This window comes from Berghia stephanieae, chromosome 2 (assembly GCF_034508935.2).
Source record: "Berghia stephanieae isolate SIO BIC M18660-M18661 chromosome 2, UCSD_Bste_1.3, whole genome shotgun sequence".
Classification (NCBI taxonomy): Eukaryota; Metazoa; Mollusca; class Gastropoda; order Nudibranchia; family Aeolidiidae; genus Berghia; species Berghia stephanieae.
The window spans coordinates 65,510,419-65,533,613 of record NC_088361.1 but is presented as its reverse complement, the minus strand read 5'-3'; the positions used below and the strand labels follow the sequence as shown (position 1 = coordinate 65,533,613).

Below are 23,195 nucleotides of genomic sequence, written 5' to 3'. Positions count from 1 at the left end.
ATAGGACGCTATTCTATCGCAAAGTACTTTCCACCAGATCTAACAGACCCAGCTACTCAATAACCGCTGGTGGACAAGAGATCGATCTCGGTCCCTTTGCGTGTGAAGCGAGTGCTCTACCAACTGAGTTATTGGGACCTCCATGCATCGCCGTTACATGCAAGTTATGCTCTTGATGAACTGGAAATACCCTCAATCGAACGCAAGATAAAACCCATAAAAATGTAAAAGTAAATCGATAATCCATTTGATTAGACATGTGAATCACGCATTGTTTTGAAAGCGTTATGACCTCAATGTACAGGACTAGCCTAACAACGTTTGTCTCGCAGAACAAACTGAACAGATGATCAACTGGTTTATATTTATAAAGTTAGGAGTGATCGGGCAATCAAAGCATTCGATCAATACTATGACAACCTAAATTCAACCGCATACACTTGCGCGTGTTGCTCACGCATTGTGTGCTAACGACATAGAAAGGTCAGAGGTTATCATCCGGGGAATTTATGTGTGAGGCAAAATATTGACCCCGATAAAGGCAGTTCATTGTCAAGGCTGGGTGAGATCTAGTCTGACATATTGCTTTTTTTTGTGGCCAAAGTCAAGACCGAGCAAATAAACTGCGATTTCCAACCCATTTACTGGGTTAGCAAGATAAGATTTATTTATTTATTTAGTTATTTATTTATTTATTTATCTATTTATTTTTTATTTTTTTTTCTATTCACCTATCTATTAAATTATTCTAGGTTTTAGTTTCTTGGTTTTATTGTTATGGGAAATAAGTTTGAAATCGTTTCTCTCTCTCTCCCTCCCTCCCCCCCCCCCCCCCCCCCCCCCCCCCCTCTCTCTCTCTCTCTCTCTCTCTCTCTCTCTCTCTTCTCTTTCTCTCTCTCTCTCTCTCTCTCTCTATATATATATATATATATATATATATATATATATATATATATATATCTTTCTATCTTTCTATATATTTGTCTATCTTCCTGTCTGACTGTGTGTCTGTTTGTCTACTGTCCTCTCTTTCTCTCTCTTCTCCTCTTCGTCTCTCTCCTCTCTCTCTCTCTCTCTCTCTCTCTCTCTCTCTCTCTCTCTCTCTCTCTCTCTCTCTCTCTCTCTCTCTCTCTCTCTTTCAATGACAATCATCATTGCTTCCATTTCATAGCTTGGTTTGCCATAAGCCATCCAATCTTTGATTGCAATCAACTATCTATCAAAAATAATTGCTGTTACCCAATGACTACAACAATATGATGTTCTGTGACTCACGACTTCGAGAGAATAATAAATAGTAATGAGAAATGAACACGAAGTTAACCCGTAAGGCTGGTGGAGCGGGAGTTCACAACAATTTCTATTGCGTGAAATGGACAATATCAATTGCACGCTACCCTTTTGATGATCCAACTTAAACGCTCGAAAAAAATTGATTCACAAAGCACGTTCCTCTAGATCTTATAGTCCCAGCTACCCAATCACAACTGGATGGACGAGGAGATGCAATGTATAATGTCAGTTCAGGTAGAATTTTTTTTTCTCTCTCAATTATTTGTTGTCCGTTTCCAGTTAACACCAACAATTGCAACGTACTTCATGCCTATTTTGTGACTGAAAATTCTGTAACTATTCTAAATTCTTTTTAAAAAATCATTTCATCAGTGTAAAATAACACCTTTTAACGTATTTATGATTATTTCCTAACTTATTAGAATTTCCCAGCGTCCTGTAAAATATCGATTAATATATTATATTATTATTATTATTTTCATTATTAAAATCATCATCATCACCATCATCATCATCATTATTTTAGGGTTGGCCTATTAGTACTAATCCAAGTCTATTATTATTGTTATTATTATTATTATTATTATTATTATTATTATTATTATTATTATTATTATTATTATTATATTATTATTTATTATTATTATTATTATTATTATTTTATTATTATTATTATTATTATTATTTTTATTATTATTATTATTATTTTAATTTAATAATATTATTATTAATATATTATTATTATATATTATTATTTAATTATTATTATTATTATTATTTTATTATTATTATTATTATTATTATTATTATTATATTATTATTATTATTATTATTTATTATATTTTATTATTATTTATTATATTATTATTATTATATTATTTATATTATTATTATTATATTATTATTATTATTATTATATTATTATTATATTATTATTGATCATTATTATTATTATTTACTTGTTTATTTATTTATTGATTTATTTGTTTATTTGGCGTGATAAACATTTTTATTGAATCTCTTTTTATTTTAATTGATAAAATATTTTGCGTTATTTGGCCGAAAAACAAATTTTATTCTGGCAATTCCGCACGGGCCTCTCTCACAACACACATCACCCGCTCAATGCGCCGCTCGCACTCTTTTGTTTCTCACGCTGCCAGCACAACACACAGAGCACATCCCTTCTTGTTCGCTGTTCGTCGCGCAGGCAGCAGCGAGCTGGTTGGATTCTCATGTGCACGCTCGGATCTCTGTCTACTGTGCTCATTCATGTCATAGAGCTTGTTTTCAAACGTGTGAAAATTAATATTCAATGTGTAATGATTCATTTTGTTGCATGTTCTAGGCGTTAACTTTGCGTAGTTGGACATTATTCTACTTTTCTTTTAACTCGCCGATTTTTTTGGATGGAGGTAAGCAGTTACATGCACTTTATCTTAACATGGTATCTAAATTTCTAGTGATAATAATAATAATATAAATATTAACCATTACATACAGTACAGTTACTGGCATTGTGATTGTGTTGCTATCGTGACTTGATTTGTCACTAAGTGACTCATTCACTCATTTTTACAGCCTCACTACTCACGGCACGGTGGCTTACATTGGAGACACCCCCTACCTTAGTACCTTACAACCACGATTTTGTTATTTATCTATTGATATTGCGTATGATACTGTTGTTTTTTTAAATATGTTTAACTTACTTTCTTATCATTTATCCAAGTGTAACTAGAAAACCGACCAAAATTCTCAAACTTAACTTTGAGTTTGAAGTTTGAAGAATCTGATGGTTGATTGAATATTTAATAATAATGGTAGAGGTTACAGTTACACTCACGGACTTACATTTCTTATTTTACAAAAAAGATGCACGTTTAAGTTTAAATCTGAATCATTCATAGAAATGCTTCAGCTTTAAAGAAAAAACGTTTGATAATTTTCATGATATTCACATCTATTACTATAAATTTGATGTTGGGTCCTCTGTGCGTGTTGTTCCTATGTCACGTAATCTGTTGTGTTAGGTGTTGTGCGCTTGGCTAAGAAACTCACATCATTGTCATCCGGAAATATAACGGACAAACACATAAAACTATATTTAACCTTGAACATTGATAGCCTGGTTAATACAGTTTAGTAATAATTACTCATAAACATGAATGGCAAAAAAGAAAACCATAAAGAAAGACCCGAGTGACGTCAACTTCGTTCTATCTATTCTGATTAATTTATTTTTATTTAGGAGCTAATGTCTTTATATATGCTTTTCTTTTTTGATCGCAGTCGAATGCACATGACAGTGACAAAGATAACAGAAAAAGGCACACTTTGTTGATTTTATTTTATCACGAAAAGGGAAGAGAAGAAATTTATACAATTAAAACTCGTATAAAATTAAAAACTCGTACGTATTATTATGAATGTAAACGTAAAATTACCACCTATGAGACAGTCAAATAAAACCCTAAACAAGTGCCCTGATCATTGTCATTGTAATATTTTGGTACAACAATCATCCCAAGAATCATCGTTCCATCATTATCTCATTCAAAGTTGACCTTCTTAGTACACTATCTTGATATTTCAAGTTATGTTTTCAGAGCATGATACACAATTATCAGAGGAATTTTTTTTTATAAGAGAGAGAGAGAGAGAGAGAGAGAGAGAGAGAGAGAGAGAGAGAGAGAGAGAGAGAGAGAGAGAGAGAGAGAGAGAGAGAGTAAAGAGAAAGATATATATATATATATATATATATATATATTGAGAGAGAGAGAGAGAGAGAGAGAGAGAGAGAGAGAGAGAGAGAGAGAGAGAGAGAGAGAGAGAGAGAGAGAGAGAGAGAGATATGATAATTTCGAAGATAACGTCTTATGTAGTTCCCCATACATAGAAACACCGATAACCATGACGCCCGCTGTCCACTGAACTGATCACCTTTTCCCCGCACAATAAGGATGTGGTTATTGTTTGTAATTCGATACCTACGTACACGACAATGGCTCTGTCCATGGAGCTTCGTGGTTTTGCCTTACTGCCATACCATACGTTGCCCGGCTGCCTTGTCAACCAACATCCATGACTACATACGTTCATTATCATCCTCTGATACAAATTGATTGCTAAACAACAGTATATTAAATCTACATTTTGAAACTTCTTTCATGTAAAATGTAATAATATAGGACAAGGATTAGCCGGTCCTGTTATTGAGTGTGGTAGAAGGGAATAGAATGTGTTCTCTTTTCATGGCGAGACAATTCATTAGGTGCGGATTTTAATTCTGTGGCATTTTTTCCCCTTCCTTCCTATATCATTTTTTATCGCAATCAACTTGCTCGTGTTATATCCCTGTCTCAGTGCTCACCCCTATCAGTCTACACCTTTATATACGCCCGACCTCTTCTTTTGTCTTAAAGATTACTTCATCGAATACAAATGTGCATCGGGTGTGTGTTTGTGTGTGTGTGAGTGTGTGTGTGTGTGTGTGTGTGTGTGTGAGAGAGAGAGAGAGAGAGAGAGAGAGAGAGAGAGAGAGAGAGAGAGAGACCCAAATAATCATATTCTTGCTATCGCCAAGAATGACTTATCAAGATCGTTGTTTGCTACTGTGCTCCAATAGGATTCAATAGTCGTAACGTCACTTCCTTCCTAATGACGCATGGTAACTTAGTAACACTGGCTCTAAACTATCGGAACAATGGCGCACGCCCGTATGAAATATTTCTCCGGCTAGCATAAAAACGCTTCCAGAGGAAAAAAAAACCACATAAATATGATCATGTTTTGACTTTTACACATTCTGATCAAAAGGCATATGAAAAGGGAATGAAAAGTTCTCGCCAGCATGAAGAATAAAAAGTAATGATTTTCTTTGTTTAGAACCAAGATGGCCGCCGTTGCCTGGCGGCGTGACATCAGACTACTGAATCCAATTGACCAGTGGCACTTGTCGAAACGTCCCTGGATCCTGGTTCCTTATTAAACGAGACATATGACACATATCTCGTGTTTCTTCTTTCTTCTTTTTCTTAACTAATCTGGTATTAGTCACCGTTCTTCATTTATCGTATGTTAACACATGTGTTAGTGGGTGTGTTTGTGTGTGTGTGTGTGTGTGTGTGTATGTGTCTGCGTGTTTGGTTAACGGTAATAATGAAAGACTGGTAGGAATAAAGTTGTGTATCGCAAATCGTTCTTTGTGTCACGAAGGAAACCAAAAGGACACTCCTCTGTTGAAACCGCTGAAAAACTAAACAATATCATAAGAAGTGGGGAGGGGGTATTGAAGTCGTAGTAAGCAGGATAAAGGGGACGGGAAAAAAAAAGAAATTTAGAAAACAAACACTTCATGTGATCCGATTTCTTCAAGCCTACTATTGAATTGTGTTAAATAGTATCTTGGAGTCTTAAGATCAATGCCTTTTATTTTAAGATAGTTTGAAAATAGTTTGAAAAACACACAACCAAACCACAACTACGGAATAAAGCTTACTCATAGCCGAGACTCCAAGCACGCTGGACGATTTTAAGATTGCTATGGTCTTATTGGATTCAAATATAAATCAACTGATAGTCAATGCCATAGACAAACAATACCTACAAATTTGCGATGATTTGATTGTCTTTATTAATTTATTTATTTATTTTTATTTATGGGATGGTGTTTTACAGTTCACCGTGGTAAGACGTGCTTTAAAAGCCAAACGTATCGTTGCCATTTACGTTTTCAATGAGGGCGTTTTCAGTAGAAATGCAAACGATTGCTGATCAGCCTGTTGAGCTTTCAACTGTTATTGATTTAGATAATCTTTTAAGTACCTGGGAGATGCTGCGCTGCACGCAGTCAGACAAAATCGTCCTGGGTGTTCTTCGGTGACTCATCGGTTCGTCATGCTATTTATCCAATATGAAATAGATATGAATGAATTAAAATGCAGTAGTTGTCAAACGTTTATCATTATAATATGTGTACTTTGTTGGGTTTTGTTTGTTTGTTTGTACATGTATGACTTTGTTTTGTTTGTTTGTGGGGTATTTTGTTGGGTTTTTTTTTTGTTTGAAAGTGTAAAACGTCAACTATTACATTTTAGAACGTTGTACCACAGAGCTTTGTGAAAAAGTCTTTGTCGGTCTTCAAATGTTCGATTTAAACCTATCTGTTTAGACAATGTTGAAAGATAGGCGATGTAGTTGTGTATGTTTGGGGGGGGGGGGGGGGAGAGAGAGAGAGAGAGAGAGAGAGAGAGAGAGAGAGAGAGAGAGAGAGAGAGAGAGAGAGAGAGAGAGAGAGAGAGAGAGAGAGAGAGTAATTTTTAATGTATAGTCAATGTTATTCATACGCATAAAGTCTGATATTGTGGGAGTAACAGAGCTGTATTAAAATTTCACCATTATTCATCAGTACGTGACCGCCTTTAACTGGGAATTCCATATCCGTTACGATCATCTCCAGTGCAAGAAACACATTATACACGTACTTAGAGATTCCAGGCGAATGTGCAATGAACGGGACCTTCTCGGAACAAGCTGGCATAGACAGTCCAAGACAGGAGGAGAAGGATGTCTCACGTTACAAGCCATTGATTACGTAAGAAACGGAATTGAGTACTGTATCTGTTTCAAATGGTAGATCGGGGACACTTTAATTAATTATAAACCATATTTCCAAGAATTCATTGTGCCGAATGCGCTTCTAGATATCCAGTTCATACAGTACAAATCGCATTTATGTCGTCTTCTTTTGTACTACGATTCCAAAAATTATATCAGCTGCTGCCTCTAGCTAGTTACTCATTCACTCTTGACAGAATTTTGGTGATAATGTATAAACACTGGGACCAGAGCTTTGCAACGGGGCGCTTGATTTTGCACCAAGACGAAGCAACTTACCGCTCGCCACTGAAGACACTGACATGAAATCAATTCCGTGACAAGTCTGAATGTTTTAGGGTTTGTGTTTTCTTTCACCCCAACTGTAAATTGGTTTAATATCGTAATAAATAACAATGTGAAATTGAATGTAAGCTTCAGTATAATACACGAAAACAGATAAAGTGGACGTTTCGGGTTCCCCTGTATCAACAAAACAGGATGAATGAAAGAAACACTACAGACGAATGAGATAATGTGGTAGTGGCGTTGTTAAGATTAATAATAAACAAAAACATTGTTGGACAGGAAATAATATGCTCTTTTGTAATATCGTAACAGGTTTTATTTGAGTTTAGCGGAAAGTACTTTACTATTGACCTGGTATCGTCGTTTCAGATGTATCGCGAACATAACAATGATAGTTCCGCATTTTACCACGCAACAGAACATCCAGATAAACTTGGGTTTTCTGTGTACTCTAAGGAACGAATTAACACGACAAGATAAAACCAATGGTATTCTCGTGGGATCGGTACGAACAAGAGCGGTCATAATAAGACATTTTCAGAAGGAAAGAAAATATGAAAGAGTAATTTGATAAGTGGACCGCTCAGATGTCAACTTCCTTGTATATATTATTCTGTTAGATCGACATCTCTCTGTCTATCTATCTATCCATCCATCCACCCATCCATCCATCTATCTATCTATCTATCTATCTATCTATCTATCTATCTATCTATCTATCTATCTATCTATCTATCTATCTATCTATCTATCTATCTATCTATCTATCTATCTATCTATATACCTATCTGTCTATCTATACATCTATCTCTCACTCGACTCACACACACACACACACACACACACACACACAGACGCGGAGCAGCGTGGCTCAGCGGTAAGGTCTTTGCTTCGTACCCGAAAGGTACCGAGTTCGATCACCGCCGCTGCGTCTGGCCTTGAGCAAGTCACTTCGCCCTAGCTCAATTTGCGGCGCTGCACTGCGGCTAACGCATGGGTTATTCCAGTCTTCCCTTGGAATAGACCCTGGAGACAAATTTTCCCTATGGGATGAATAAAGGGAATATTATTTATTTATTATATTTATTTTTTATTTACTGTTTATATACATACATACACAAATGGATAGCTTTTATGGAGTTTTAAAAAATTAAAAGTTTATAGACTGATTTATTCTCTAGACATTTGCTTTTTTGCATACTAGATCTATGTTCTATGCATTTAAATATTGGCCGCATTTCGTGAAATACAAATGCTTGAATTGTTCTCATATAGTTGTATTGTGGAGCTAATTTCACGATATGTGTCAAAATTCCTTTCGCCTCGTGATTTTTTATTTGACTCGAATCCGAATTCTATCGGTCGTATTATAGTAAACTTTCAGAGCCACGAGGCTCAAGGAGTCGGAGATTATCCCGGTCTCTAGGGCGTGAAACAGACCCCGCTATCCAATCACTTCTGGGTGAGAAGGGGGTCAGAAAAAATCCCGACTGCTCCTGGGAACAACCTCGGTCCCTTTGCGTGTGAAGCAAGTACTCCACCAACTGAGCCATTGTGACTCCCCGGTCACAAAATAGGGTGCGAGAAAAAACACCGGAAAAAGAGTATGACGCTGTTTCAATAGGAAGAAGGAATCAGAAACAATCGAAATTTTTCAAGCAACAAGAACTAGACCTTCAGTTATTACTTCCCAAATTTGATTGAAAATCCTTTAATTGGTTATGAAACTATGCCGGTTATACCAAAGAAGTAGTAGTGGTGGTAGTAGTAGTAGTAGTAGTAGTAGTAGTAGTAGTAGTAGTAGTAGTAGTAGTGGTAGTAGTAGTAGTAGTGGTAGTAGCAGTAGTAGTAGTAGTAGTAGTAGTAGTAGTAGTAGTAGTAGTATTACGATATCGAACGTTTCCAAACTTGCGTCTTGTTTTTAGCAATGTTGTGTGACTAATGAAGAAAGTTCCCCCGTCTCGTTGAAAACCAAATGACCTATCGGATAGATTCTGGAATAAGTTTTTCTTCTAACAGTGCCACATTCATAATTCTCAATGCGACGCAGAGATGATATTTGATGGTCTCCAATGAGTCTTGACCTTAATCCAATTGATTACAGCATAATATATGGACAATGAAGTCAAACAGTGTATATACAAGTCGTACAATGTTTTACGCAGATGCAGAGCTGCGCTAAAATAGTCGACTCATATTGCATGGGATTGATTCATTATTTAAGACATTAGAAAATCATTTTGATCTTGGAAAAAAAAGGCCACGTTCAGTCATAAAGCAAAATGGGAGATCGACACATAACATCAAAATTTGAGAATTACGTTAAAATCTTCGATGTGACAAATTAGAGGATTTTCCAATGAACCAATCGTCAAATATATTTTTCTTGATATAGACGTCTATTTACATAAAGTTCAATAAATTAGTTTGATTTTTGTGAAATTTCAGATTTGTATAAGTCATTGTCCGGCGGTTACAGGCTTCTAAACTTTTCCGGGTTTTTTTTTTTTCTCGCACCTGCGATATATGAGCTGTATTCTTGTAATTTATATCGAAATTGTGATTTTTCTGGATAATATTAACCCTCTGTCAAAGTGATGTATTTAAAAACCCAGAGAATCTCTAGCTCTCCCTTTAACATTTACGTTCTTTGTTTCACGAAAGTTTACCGTCAACCGCCCCACACATACGTATTCTTTTTATTATTGTTTTGATATGCTTCCTTCAGAAGCTGGTAAGATAAAGATGTATATTACTTGTTGTTACAGATTACACGTGATGGCTCCGCCGTGTAATATGCCGATGTCAGGGTGACCTAGATATCCCCTTTCCGAACTACAATCAGCCTTCTTAAGTCGCTGATGATGTAGATACTTTTTCAGACTTTATTCGATATTCGTGCAATTACGATGGAAACCATATGCAACAGGACCGGGCCTAAGAGGGCCCTCCTTTACCATGGATTTTTACATTATGTTTTTCCTACCCCTGTACCTTCGGTAAAATATCGGTTAGAACAAGGAAGGACCCATCAGTTCAAAACCTAATAGCCTGTGATAGGGATTTCTAAGCCTGCTCATTTTTTCTTCTTCGTTTTGTCTTTAGGGGTTCCTAAGCCTGATAATTTTGTTTCTTCTTCGTTTTGTCTTTAGGGGTTCCTAAGCCTGATAATTTTGTTTCTTCTTCGTTTTGTCTTTAGGGATTCCTTAGCCTGATCATTTTTTTTCTTCTTTGTTTTATTTTTATTATGGATTGATTTCTATTGCATTTAATTTCTACAATTGCTGCTGCTGATATAAGCACTGCTACAACAACAGTTACTAATACTATTGCTGCTGTTGTTACTGCTACTACTACCACCACCACCACTCTACGGCTGCTGCTGCTACTACGTCTACCACCACTAATTTCTATTCATCTGATAAAACAGTGATCGGACAAAAGGGGTTATTCATTTACCACCACAGCTGTGGCACTTGTTATATTGTTTGATCTATTAAAAAAAAAGAAGAAGAAAAGACTAACAAAAAAATCTACCGGATTAAGGGCATAAGTGGTTATTGCAACGCATCATAACCAGGGCAATCTGGGTTTGAGCACCATTTCGCACCATTTTAGATTTGAAATTTTAAAAAAATCTCTAAATGAGCAAGATGAGTGATACCGAGGCCTTCTATTTAGATTTATAGAAGGTCATGGTGATATCTGTTGACGATTACCAAGAATGCTAAGGCAACAATGCCACGCGAAAGGGGTGGATATGTATATATCTATCTGGCTCACTTTGCGGCGCTGCACTGCGGCTGACGCCTGGGTTATTCCAGTCTTCCCTTGGAATAGACGACGAATTTCCCCTTGGGGATGAATAAAGGGAATTTTATTTTTATTTATTTATTTTATATTTATATATAATGTACTTTATTCATCCAAAAGGAAATTTTTGTACACGAAAGCCAAATGATTGTGATTTTGATAAGTCATCGTTTTGATGGCGATGGTATTCAGAGACAGTTATAATTTGTTCAGTGTGAGTAATGTGAGAAAGTATTGGTTGCTATTAAGTAGGACATGAGACATGCTTTGATTTTATTTTTGGGGGAGGGGGGGGGGGGGGGTGGAATAATGATTTGCTTGCTTTATATTACCTGACGAGAAGTAGATGCAGTGTCGAGACAACAATAAACTGGTATAGATTGCTCCTTTTTATTATTTATCTAAAAATATCTATCTATTTATTTATTTATCTTTCTATCTAGATATCCGTTTGTCTGTGCGTTTGTGTGACTTTATATCTATATACAACCTGTCACTGAATCAATTTATTCAGTCATGGTTAGCTATTATGTTCAACACACTCAAGAGATGTTCAGTAACTATTTAATTTATTATTACAATTGCTTTAACACTCCTCGTCCTCACTCACTCAACCGTGTAAAAAACACCATTGACATTATGTTTAACCGCGGGCAGGGTGTGCCAATAGGGCGTGCGCCTGAGGGAAACAAAATTTGAAAAGTTGACAGGAAAACGAAAATGGTGCTTGTAATTCAATTATAAGTGAATGAAACTGTGAGTGCGCGCGCGTTAAATATACATTATGAAGGGCTGGGTGTGGGTGTGTGTTATGAGTCGGGGTGTGTATGAGAGTTAAAACGAGAAGAGAGAGAGAGAGATTGAGAGAGAGAGAGAGAGAGAGAGAGAGAGAGAGAGAGAGAGAGAGAGAGAGAGAGAGAGAGAGAGAGAGAGAGAGTATGTCGTGGTCTTGTGGTCCAGGTTTCTCCGCTCTGAGAGTTGAGCGGCGCATAGTTGAGTCCTTAAAAAAGGCTCTTAACTCATATTATCTCACCGTACTCAGGTGTAAAATGCCGTTGTTTTTGTTTGTTTATTTGCCGTTTTTGTTTGTTTTTTTTCTTAATGGAAAGCTAAAAAATTGTATTTCTGGTTCTTTTCACTGTAAATTCCCTTTTCTTCACACTTGATTCATCACTACATAATAACAGAGTTAGACTATAGTTTATACACGTTCACTGAACATACTCATACCCACACGCGGGGCAGAGAGCGAGTGAGAGAGAGAGAGAAGAGAGAGAGAGAGAGAGAGAGAGAGAGAGAGAGAGAGAGAGAGGGGGGGGGGGTAAATAATTGGCAATTTGTATTATCTTACAGTAACCGTTATGTTAAGTACTGTGCCGTTGTCGAGATTAGTGAGAGAAAAAATAGGGCAAACATGAAGACAGATCAACCGATTATGATGATAAGGCATGTTATAAATGTGTTGTCTTTCCGTGGGGTTATGATGAAGGAACGGGTTATAGTGGGAGTGTAATTGGCGAAAAAGTTAGCCGCGGGGGGAGAGGGGGAAGGGGGGGGGGGGGGGCTGGAGAGAGAAACACTCACAACCATTACCTACTATTTAGAAGTTTCTGCTCACATGTAAGCCTAGAAAATCACTTTATATACACGCTCTTATCCTCGTTTTGCTCACAGAATTAATATAGCTTGTTCGGCCATGTTAATATATTATGTTCAAATAGTTAAAGGAGTTGAAGGCGGAGCTGTGAGTGGTGCTCATTATGAAATTGATAGGTTCGTAAGGCCTCAAGTCTCATTCTTTGTTATCGTCACCTGAGGACATGCAATTTATTTGTCAATAAATAAGTACCTAGTGCACGGGGGAAATCGACTCGTGAACTGCTCGAATGTATTCGATATGGATGATGAATTGAATAGAGATATACTCACGGCCATTTCCAACTTAAGAAGTTTCTGTTCACACGCAAGCCTAGAAAATCACTTTATTTATTCTTAAAGCAATTTTTTTTTCTTTTTCACTGTAATAATGTACTGTGTATCAGTCTTATCAATATGCAAATTTGGTTAAAGGAGTTGAAAGTGGAGCTGTGAGGAGGTGCTCATTGTGAAACTGAGGTTAGGTTAATAGGGCCTAAAGTCTGATTCTTTGTTATCGTCACCTGAGTACCTGCAATTTATTTGTCAATAAGTACCTAGTACACGGGGGAAATCGACTCACGAATTGCTCTAATGCATCTTATATGAATGATGAATTCAAGATGATCATGTCAGCATTGGACAGGCCTGCCTATTGGGAATTGGAAAAATTCGTAGTTTTCAGGGGTAATAACATAGTAGACATTATAACTAAATACTAAAAAAATGATCAATTTGTGTTTAAATACATTAAATTAATGCTTTAATCTCTAGCAATAATACTTTTGTTTTCAAGAAGTTTATTGAATTAAAGATCGTTTTACAATTGTCAATTTGGACCAAAAAATTCGTATTTTAACGAAATTTTGGTAGTGGTAGGCAGGTCTGTCATTGAAGCTTAAAGGAAAGAAATGTGATGCGCCTTAAGATTTTAAACACACCAGCTTTCTTTCTTTTAGTCATTTTTATCTTGTTTTGTCGCGCCCCCCCCCCCCCCCACTTTTTCTGTTGTTGTTGTTGTTGTTTGTTTAATTCTCGTTTTTAGAAGTAATCGCTATTATTATTATTGTTATTATTATTATTATTATTATTATTATTATTATTATTATTATTATTATTATTATTATTATTATTATTATTATTTTATTTATCATGGTTGTCGTCATCATTATCATCATAATATTTCAAATAGGGGTGTGTGTGTGTGTGTGTGTGTGTGTGTGTGTGTGTGTGTGTTTGTGTGTGTGTGTGTGTGTTTCATGCTGTATAGTGTTCCACGAGATATAACATGTTTATCAGATTTCACATCATCAATAAATAATCGATCAGCACTGCAAGACACAACTTTGATTATAAAATAACCAAAGATCGCAGTTTGTTTGCCAGAGGGGTGTAAAACAAATTATCCCGCGATTGATTTGTTTCTCCTTATTTCATCATCAATAAATAATTAGTATCGATATATAGGCAGGCGGGTGTATTATGTAGAATTGTAGGCTGTAGCCTAGTGATAAAATAATACTATCATTTTTTTAGCCGAACTCTGAAAAAAAAAAAGAAAAAAAAAAAAAGGCCAGAAAACTCGTCCATCAAATATCGATCGATTAAAATGATCCTCATTTGTCAAAAGGAAATCCCACGTTTGAGTTTTTTTTTGACAAGACGGGGGTCATTTTAATCAATGGATATTTGCAGGACGAGTTTTCTGGCCATTTTGTTGTTTTTTGTTTTTTTTTATTGTTGTTGTTTTTTTAATGTTTGTTTTTGTTTGTTTGTTTGTTTAAATGTGCTTATTTTTTCAGAGTATAACAGTTTAGTTGAGAGGCTGAATTTCTTTCAAAGCATTGTTTCTGGCATTATTCATTTGATTATGACTCATTCATACCTTGTCATTTATTGAAATTTGATCAGAATTTATGTTGATCACATTAGGCCGAATTCGAATTTTTCTTCTTCTATATTCAGATGTTTTAGCCAACATTTTGGCGAAAATTTGATGAAAGTAATTTTTTTTTTGTTTCTTCGAAAAAGACACTTGAATAAAAGATCTTTAACGGTAAAGAAGGAAATCTTGCATTTTAATTAGATACACATCTTTTTCTTGCTACACCAATTATTTTATTTTTTATTATTTTTTAAAAATCATGATTATTGTCTGTTGCTTGTAGCAAATCTCTAACTGCAAAATGGGCTGCGAGAGTTATGACAGCTATACGATTTGGGGTTCATTGACTCCCGTATCGGTTAGCGGTGCTGTTCTTTTGATCAAGTTTGACTAAATATGTGACCTATGTGACCTATCGCCTCAAAATGGTAACATGTCAGGATAAGTTAGTGTATTACCAGTGGTATGCGATTTTGGAAGTTTTGTTTTATTTAGGAAAACGATGTTCTATTTTGTTTGTTTTTGTTTGTTTATTTGCCGTTTTTGTTTGTTTTTTTCTTAATGGAAAGCTAAAAAATTGTATTTCTGGTTCTTTTCACTGTAAATTCCCTTTTCTTCACACTTGATTCATCACTACATAATAACAGAGTTAGACTATAGTTTACACACGTTCACTGAACATACTCATACCCACACGCGGGGCAGAGAGCGAGTGAGAGAGAGAGAGAGAAGAGAGAGAGAGAGAGAGAGTGGGGGGGGGGGGGGATTAATACGTATCATATTGTAATGGAGATCTCAGTGGGATCCCATACATCAGTCTATGATACGGCACGCGATCTTGATTTGTGATTCCCGATCCTGTTAAAACACAATAACACTATTACGTAATCTAACGTTATTGGCACGTCCAGCGTCCTAATGGACATTTCGTGGCTCTTGAGGCTCTAGGAGATGGGAAGAGTGATTGGAGGATGAGGAGGGAAACGTTGAGAAGGTGGGGGGGGGGGGGGGGGGGGGGTGAGTAGTGTCAAATGAGTCATGCTTCTGAGAAGCGCGATGACTCACCTACTGTAATGGTAATATTATCCTCTCAGAGGTGACGTCAACTAAGTCACTAGTAGCTTGTACCACTTGCAAAAGTATTATTGAAAGTCAGCGCGTAAGGAGGTGAGCAGCGGGAGATATGTGTCACCCATCGCCTCGAAACGGTATCATGTTGGGGTGATACAGATGCTTAAAATTTGAATTTTTAGTTTTTTAAAATGTGAAATTTACGCTAAGTTTATATATTATATTATATTATATTATTATTATGGGTAATAGATAACATTTCTAAATGTATAAAAATTTTAAGTTTCAAATTTCTGGCCATTTAAATTTTTAAATCCATATTTTGGCAGCTGGTCCACCTCGACATATTACCCTTTTTAGGCAGCGGGTCATATATAACATTTTATTTTTATTTTTATACGAGCATGATGCAGTACCCTACTTATATGTTTTGGCTTCATGTTATTTATTTTGAAATAACTAAGGACATGTAGATCTAGTTTTGATTTTCAAGCTATTGGTTACATGATTGCTAATCTTTGTGTACTTTTACTTTTGGGTTGAGTTCAGTACGTAGTTTACCCATATAATAATATAATATAATATAATGTATAAACTTAACGTAAATTTCACATTTTTAAAAACTAAAAATTCAAATTTTACGCCATTGTACGTCATTGAACTTTATTCAGAGCTCAAGGAAAAGTGGGGGAAATTTTAAATGTTTCATAATTTGTTCACATTGATGTGAAACTCTCACATAATGCAGTTTCAGTGCAATACATTGAACTTTCTTCACAGTTTAGGGAAACCAGGAGGGAATTTCAAATGTCACATGACTTGTTCCTATTAATGTGAAACTCTCACATAATGTAGTATATATAGAAGTAGTCTGTCACCGCCAGGTATAACACATACGAGTAGTAGTTGATCGAACGGACAGTAGTTACAGTTACAGTAATAATTGCTTTCTACACTTTTGCTATGGCACGGGTTAATCTCAAAGTCATGACGTAACTATAGTACTCTCTAGTAGGCCATGCTCAAAGTACATTCCGCCAGACTTGGCAAAACCAGTTGTGTGGACAGGGAGTTCAGACTAGGACTTCTCTATAGATGTCGCTGAGTTCAGAAAAAAAAATCTCGACTGCTCCCATGTTCAACATTGGTTCTGATGCTTTAATCAACAAATTTGTATTTGTATCTAGTTTCGTCTACTACACCTTGGATTCTAGCTTTCTCTTCCATCATTGTCACCTTCCTCTTTCTTATCTTATCTCCTTCGTAACTTTTTTCCTTTCCTTTGCTCTTCTTCAAGAGACCCCCCCCCCCCTCTCTCTCTCTCTCTCTCTCTCTCTCTCTCTCTCTCTCTCTCTCTCTCTCTCTCTCTCCCTCTCTCTACGCTCTCAATTCCTCTTCTCCCTTTAAACCCTCTTCCCCTCTTCATCTTCCTCCTCCTCCCATCAGGCATGTCACTCTAAAACCGCCATTCTCAACAACATTTTCCTTTAAGAATGATGTCCTTGACGTCAACCAATAATAAACCGTACTGACTTACAATTTTTATAACGCTCACGATTTGTCCACTGAAGCGAAAAATCTGAAAATGGACGCAAAATGGCCACAAATTACAAATTGATGGTTCCGGGATTACGTTCAGAAAATACTTGTTTACTGAAAGAAAACCAAATATGTCTGCAAATAATTGACCGTATTTTTTCAGATCACAATTAATATTACCGTACGGATATATTTTAAGAACACAATCCCCTTGAGCTCACAAAATTATTGATTTATAAAATTGATTAATTAATTAATTTTTTAAAATTATAATAATACAAATATCAATATTAAATAAAATAAATCTTTTAAAATATAAAATAAAAATTTTAAAAATATATTAAAAAAAAATAAAAATGAAAGTAATGATGATGATGATGATGGTTATTGTTGTTATTATTATTATTATTATTATTATTATTATTATTATTATTATTATTATTATTATTATTATTATTATTATTATTATTATTATTAATCTATTATTCTTATGATGATGATGACGACGATGATGATGATGATGATAATAATAATAATAATGACAACTCTTAACAGTTGTTCGTCTTTTACATTAACCGACATTTTGTGAAGTCAATTCGAGAGAGCTTGAGCAACCAACTAGGTTTAAAACAGTTCCGGCTACATTCCACGTTTTAGATTTATCCTTCTAGCCTCCCTTTACTCCTTGCAGGAATGATAAACGTCTTGCATATTGAAGGACAACAAGAAAAAAAAAAAAGAGAAAAAAAGGGAAAAGGGGGGGGGGGGGGGGGGGGGGGGGGGGGGAGCATTGAGAAGGAATCATTGTGAACCGTTTTTTTTTTTATCACGGCGGTTCTCAGGAATTGTTTTAATTTTTGTTAATTAAATGATATAGTTTGCTGAAAGCGACTCTCTCTCTCTCTCTCTCTCTCTCTCTCTCTCTCTCTCTCTCTCTCTCTCTCTCTCTCTCTTTCTTTCTTTCTCTCTCTCTCTCTCTTTCTGTCTTTCTTTCTTTCTTTCTCTCTCTCACTCTATCCGTCTCCTTCTCACTCTCACTCTCCTTCTTCTTCTTCTTCTTCTTCTTCTTCTTCTTCTTCTTCTTCTTCTTCTTCTTCTTCTTCTTCTTCTTCTTCTTCTTCTCCTCCTCCTCCTCCTTCTCAATATCTCTCCTTCTCCTTCGCTCTCTCTCTCTCTCTCTCTCTCTCTCTCTCTCTCTCTCTCTCTCTCTCTCTCTCCTTCTTCTAACACTCTCTCCTTCTCACTATCTCTCCTTCTCCTTCGCTCTGTCTCTGTCTCTCATTATCCTTCTCACTCTCTCTACTTCTTCTCGTTCGCTCTCTCTCTCTCTCTCTCTATCTATCTATCTATCTATCTATCTATCTATCTATCTATCTATCTATCTATCTATCTATCTATCTATCTCTTTCTCTCTCTGCGGCGGGAAAGGTCAATTGAATAAGGCCTAGAACGCAACAGCCGTTATATTATATGATACACGTATAATTATGTTTTCGGTTTTTTAAAAATGGTTTATGATCATCGTAATACAATGTCAATAATAAAGTAAGGTTGAGCTGGATCATGTGACAGGAAATGCCGATTTTTTTATCAATCTGTTCTTTTCGACCGTGACATTGAATAGTTGAATTGCGTATTTTGCTTGCTTTGTAATGCCTGATACAAAAGATACGGACTTTTCAATGAATGCCTAGAGAAGGAAAGATATTAAAGGAGTGAGCGAGGCGGAATTTTTGAAGTTTAATATTGAAATTTGTTTGACTTTAGAATACCAGAGATTTAGTAAACATTCTCTCTCTCTCTCTCTCTCTCTCTCTCTCTCTCTCTCTCTCTCTCTCTCTCTCTCTCTCTCTCTCTCTCTCCCTCTATTATATATATATATATATATATATATATATATATATATATATATATATATCTTTCTTTATCACTTTCTCTTTTTCTTTTTCTCTCATCTTTTCCATTTCTGTCTTTCTCTCTCTCTCTCTCTCTCTCTCTCTCTCTCTCTCTCTCTCTCTCTTTATCTGCCTCTATCTCTCTATCTTTATCTATCTGTCTTTCTCTCTTTCTCTCTCTCTCTCTCTCTCTCTCTCTCTCTCTCTCTCTCTCTCTCTCTCTCATCTGCAAGGATGATTCTTCTTATTATCCGTATCGTATATAATATATCAATAATATAGTACGTACTTGGCTTGTCATCACTCTTCCTGTCCAAAGAATTCATTTCAAACACGAATAGCTCATTTAAATAATGCATTTTATTAATGATTTTTTTTTTCATGCAGAGCGATTTCACCGATTTTTCATAGCCTACTCAATTCGTTTCATAATGTTTCATTTTGTTAACCCAGAAAGGCATATTATTGGGGACCCCATTCCATTTCAAACAATGCACGTCGCGTGCAATAGCCCTTTTTCACTAGCAGTCTCACAGCATTCGTCACTGCCTACAGCCAGATACTCATCTACTTGTGAGTCTAGTGAGATATTGTGCGTTAAGTTCCTGGTCCAATGACATAAAGACGGGACCAGAGTTTTTTCATCGTCGTCTCTCATTCAGGAGCTTGATCGTTCTCAACAACACTTGAGCGGCTATGGTCTTTTGGTATGATACTCGCCATCGGTTCGGAAGGTCCTGGGTTCGAGCCCCGCTCTGAGCAGCGCATAGTTGAATCCTAGAAAAGGGCTCTTTAAACATTCTCTTACCGTACTCAGGTTTCAAACGAGTACCTGGCCGTTTAACAGCGTTGTATGTGTCGGCATTAGCGCCTAATAGGCGTCATGTCTCGTCCTACACGTTACGTGTTGCTGTTGGCCAGGGACCCTTTATAAAGCCTTTCGAGTACAATTGGATATTACTCTATATAGAAGCTTCGAGTTTCAAAAAAATATATTCCAAAACCTAACGCCGCGCCGCTGAGCCACAAACGCGTCGGTTATGTTCCGGTGTTGCTGTGCTACGTGTTTCCAATGATACGATCCCATATCAGTTTTATTATATTATAATATGAATAAGCCTAACTGTATTTTTAGGCAACAGCTTTCCGGGATAGCTAGTTCACATTGGATGTCTGATTTATGACAAGATAAAACGTAAAAGGGAAATAGAGAACCGTTCACCATTTTTATGATGCCTTTTGACAGTGTACTGTGGTTCCGAGTCGAGGAGGGTTTTATTTCATTTTGAATACGTTGTTGGTTTTTATTTATTTTGTTTATTTTACCAGAACTTAAAGGACAGGTGCGATTTTATCATTCTTTTGTGGACGGATAACATAAAAATTGCTTACAGCAGTGTCTTAGCCACCTTATCGCTAAGTTCTTACCGGTAAATATCACAAATCAAATAAATATAAATTTTGTGATCAGAAGGCAATAGTCTGGAGCTCAAACTTAAACACTCTCAAATCTGTTGCCTCCATGACTTTAAGGGGGGAAAATATGATTGTCTGCGCCGATAACCCTATGAACCTTATACGTTTTTAAGTAATAAATGTGGTTCAACGTAAGTCGTCTCTTCTCATCGAAAAAAGAAAAAAAAAGAACTTAATTGAATATTACTATTAGACAGTTGAATCATTGACTGATCTGGTTCGATGGATTCGGTCTTCTGAAGAAAGGGTTACTGGCCTGAGAGTAAAAATCAACCGTTTCTGACGCACTTGTATTTTCTACGATTTAATTCGAACGCTTGAGAGACGAGGCTACCTTTTACTCTCAATCCCCCGTCCTGCGGTATACACATTTCACATCATATCATATCAGTATCGCGAATGCACTTACGAAACATATCGATTAATTACTATAAACTTTCATGTGAGTTATTGGTTGTTCCACTCTGTCATATTTTAGGTAAATATTGGGCTGTCTGGAGTTTCTGTCTAACAGTCTATACGAAAGAGCTTCGAAAAAGAAAGAAGTTTTCAATATAGAACAGTTTAAAAAAAAAATCAATTCGTTCTTCAGTTCTTTTTCTGAAGCTGTTACAACATTCATTATTGTTCCTGCAAATTATGGTGAAAGCTACTTTATTTTACATTTTAAAGCAGCTTCTTAATAAATAACATACCTTATTACCGTTTCTTAAAATGTACTATACATTCTAATTTATATAAAATGGTCGATAATAAGAGACAACACACCATTTCTTGTTACAATTGAATTAGACTAGATATTAGTAGTAGGATGTGTTCAAACAATTACAGCTATGTATAAACCAATTATGTCGTTTCAATCTTTTAATGCGCAATGATTACTTTAAAACTTAGTCTTCCATGTATTCGTTTTTATCGATCACTCATTTTCATTATTCCCGTCCACCCGTTTTCTTTGAAAATCATTTAAATAGAAAATTGAATACATATTTTTGAATATCTCTCCCTCCTTTATTACCTATTTGATGCCTAGTTTCACTTCGACGTTGTTCTCTGACATCATCAGGTAACATCGAAGTAGTGTATCAATATTAATTTCCTTAGATTGTATCGCTCATTTCCTTTTCTTTTTCATTTACAGACCAATCTTCGGATCAAAGTCAAGCCTTACAATATATGAAATTCTACAATATTATGGACTCCTTGATTAATCTATTGTGAGGACAGATTAATAACCAATCGATAGAAGCCAATTTTGATATGTCTAGACTGTTATATAGAAATTTCTGGGAATCAAGAGATCCCGCAGGCGTTGCTTGATATTTTATCGTGATTCTTTTGTTCTGGAATTTAGACGGATTTATTGTGAACTCTATTTCGTTGTTTTTTGGGGGTTTTTTTGTTCTTTAAATTACAGTTTTTAAGTTCCTTTTACTCGTTCGTTTAAAATCAAGTGTATTTTGTAATTGATCTATTATTTTCAATACTACAACCCATTTTATTGTGTTGATTGGTGATTTTGGAACGTATTCACGGATGTCGTCGAGTTTATTGTTAATGTGTGCCGTGGCAGTTTCCTAGACACAAGAAGATTCTTTGTGAAAGAAAATTAGCGGATTTGTTGATTTGTGATTACGTAAATCAATACCATTTTATTCGTCAGTCATATTTCTTGGCAGTAAATTCTAGAAAACAGATAGTAATCAATGCTTCTGTTCCTTGCAAAGTGATTACCACTTGAAACGAATGAGGGACAAATAAGGTAAGCGAATACAATTATTGTAATTTTGCTTTGTTTGTTTTCATGATTATTTTCTCATTTAATGATGTTTTAATTGCTCGTGTGACTATTCCGGTTTATGTTGTTTCAATGAGTGTAAAATAGTTATACTTTCCTGTCTGTAATTATCTGCAGGACGCTCTTGCATCGACGCAGTATGATATATATATAAATCCTCATAGGCATAAAAGTTTAATTTGAGAAAGACTTATGTTATCTCATTTGTTGAAGATTAAATGAATGGAACACTTAGACTAGCAATGGGCTTCATTTAGTAGTAGACTTTATTTTATGTAATTAAATATTATACGTAGGCATAAAGTGGTTGTTGATAAAGTAGGTTTCGATATAACCTTGAATATAACCCCAATCCATCTCTCTGTCTCTCTTTGTCTCTCTCTCTCTCTCTCTCTCTCTCTCTCTCTCTCTCTCTCTCTCTCTCTTTCTTTCTTTCTCTCTTTCTCTTTTCTTTCTTTCTTTCTTTCTTTCTTTCGTTCCATTTGCTTAGAGGGAGTATGGTGGCTTTTTTTTCTTTTCAAGCCATTTGTGTGGCTTCCTTGTTTCGTTGTGGACGTTCAAAGAGCATGAGATAATATATTATACAGGTTACGTATTAGAATCATCAATACAAGAATGATACATTTTGACCATGCTCCAAGTTTTGTTTCATAATGCAACAACTGTCCGTCCCCAGGAGGCATGACCAGTTAGTGGCGTCCACATTGTCCAATACCCAGATAATGTTCCCATTTATTTGCATGATCATAATGATTGTACTCTGTATATCCTCAGCTGTTTCACGTGATATTTATTATCATTTTTCTTTTTAATCTACCAAAACAAGTAGTCTTGTTCTCCAGTAGAATATTTTACACAAATCAATTCTCAAGAGATTTAAGAC

General features: G+C 35.7%; 1 protein-coding gene across 1 annotated transcript in view; it reads left to right on the top strand.

The window, feature by feature from the left end:
• The first annotated feature begins 2,483 nt into the window (after positions 1 to 2,483).
• LOC144965357 (uncharacterized) overlaps positions 2,484 to 23,195 on the top strand; it is a 168,835-nt gene continuing 148,123 nt past the window's right edge. The window contains exons 1-2 of the mRNA XM_078900608.1: positions 2,484 to 2,708; positions 21,656 to 22,276. The gene's annotated coding sequence lies outside the window, so the exon portion shown is untranslated. The remainder of the gene's footprint in view (positions 2,709 to 21,655; positions 22,277 to 23,195) is intronic.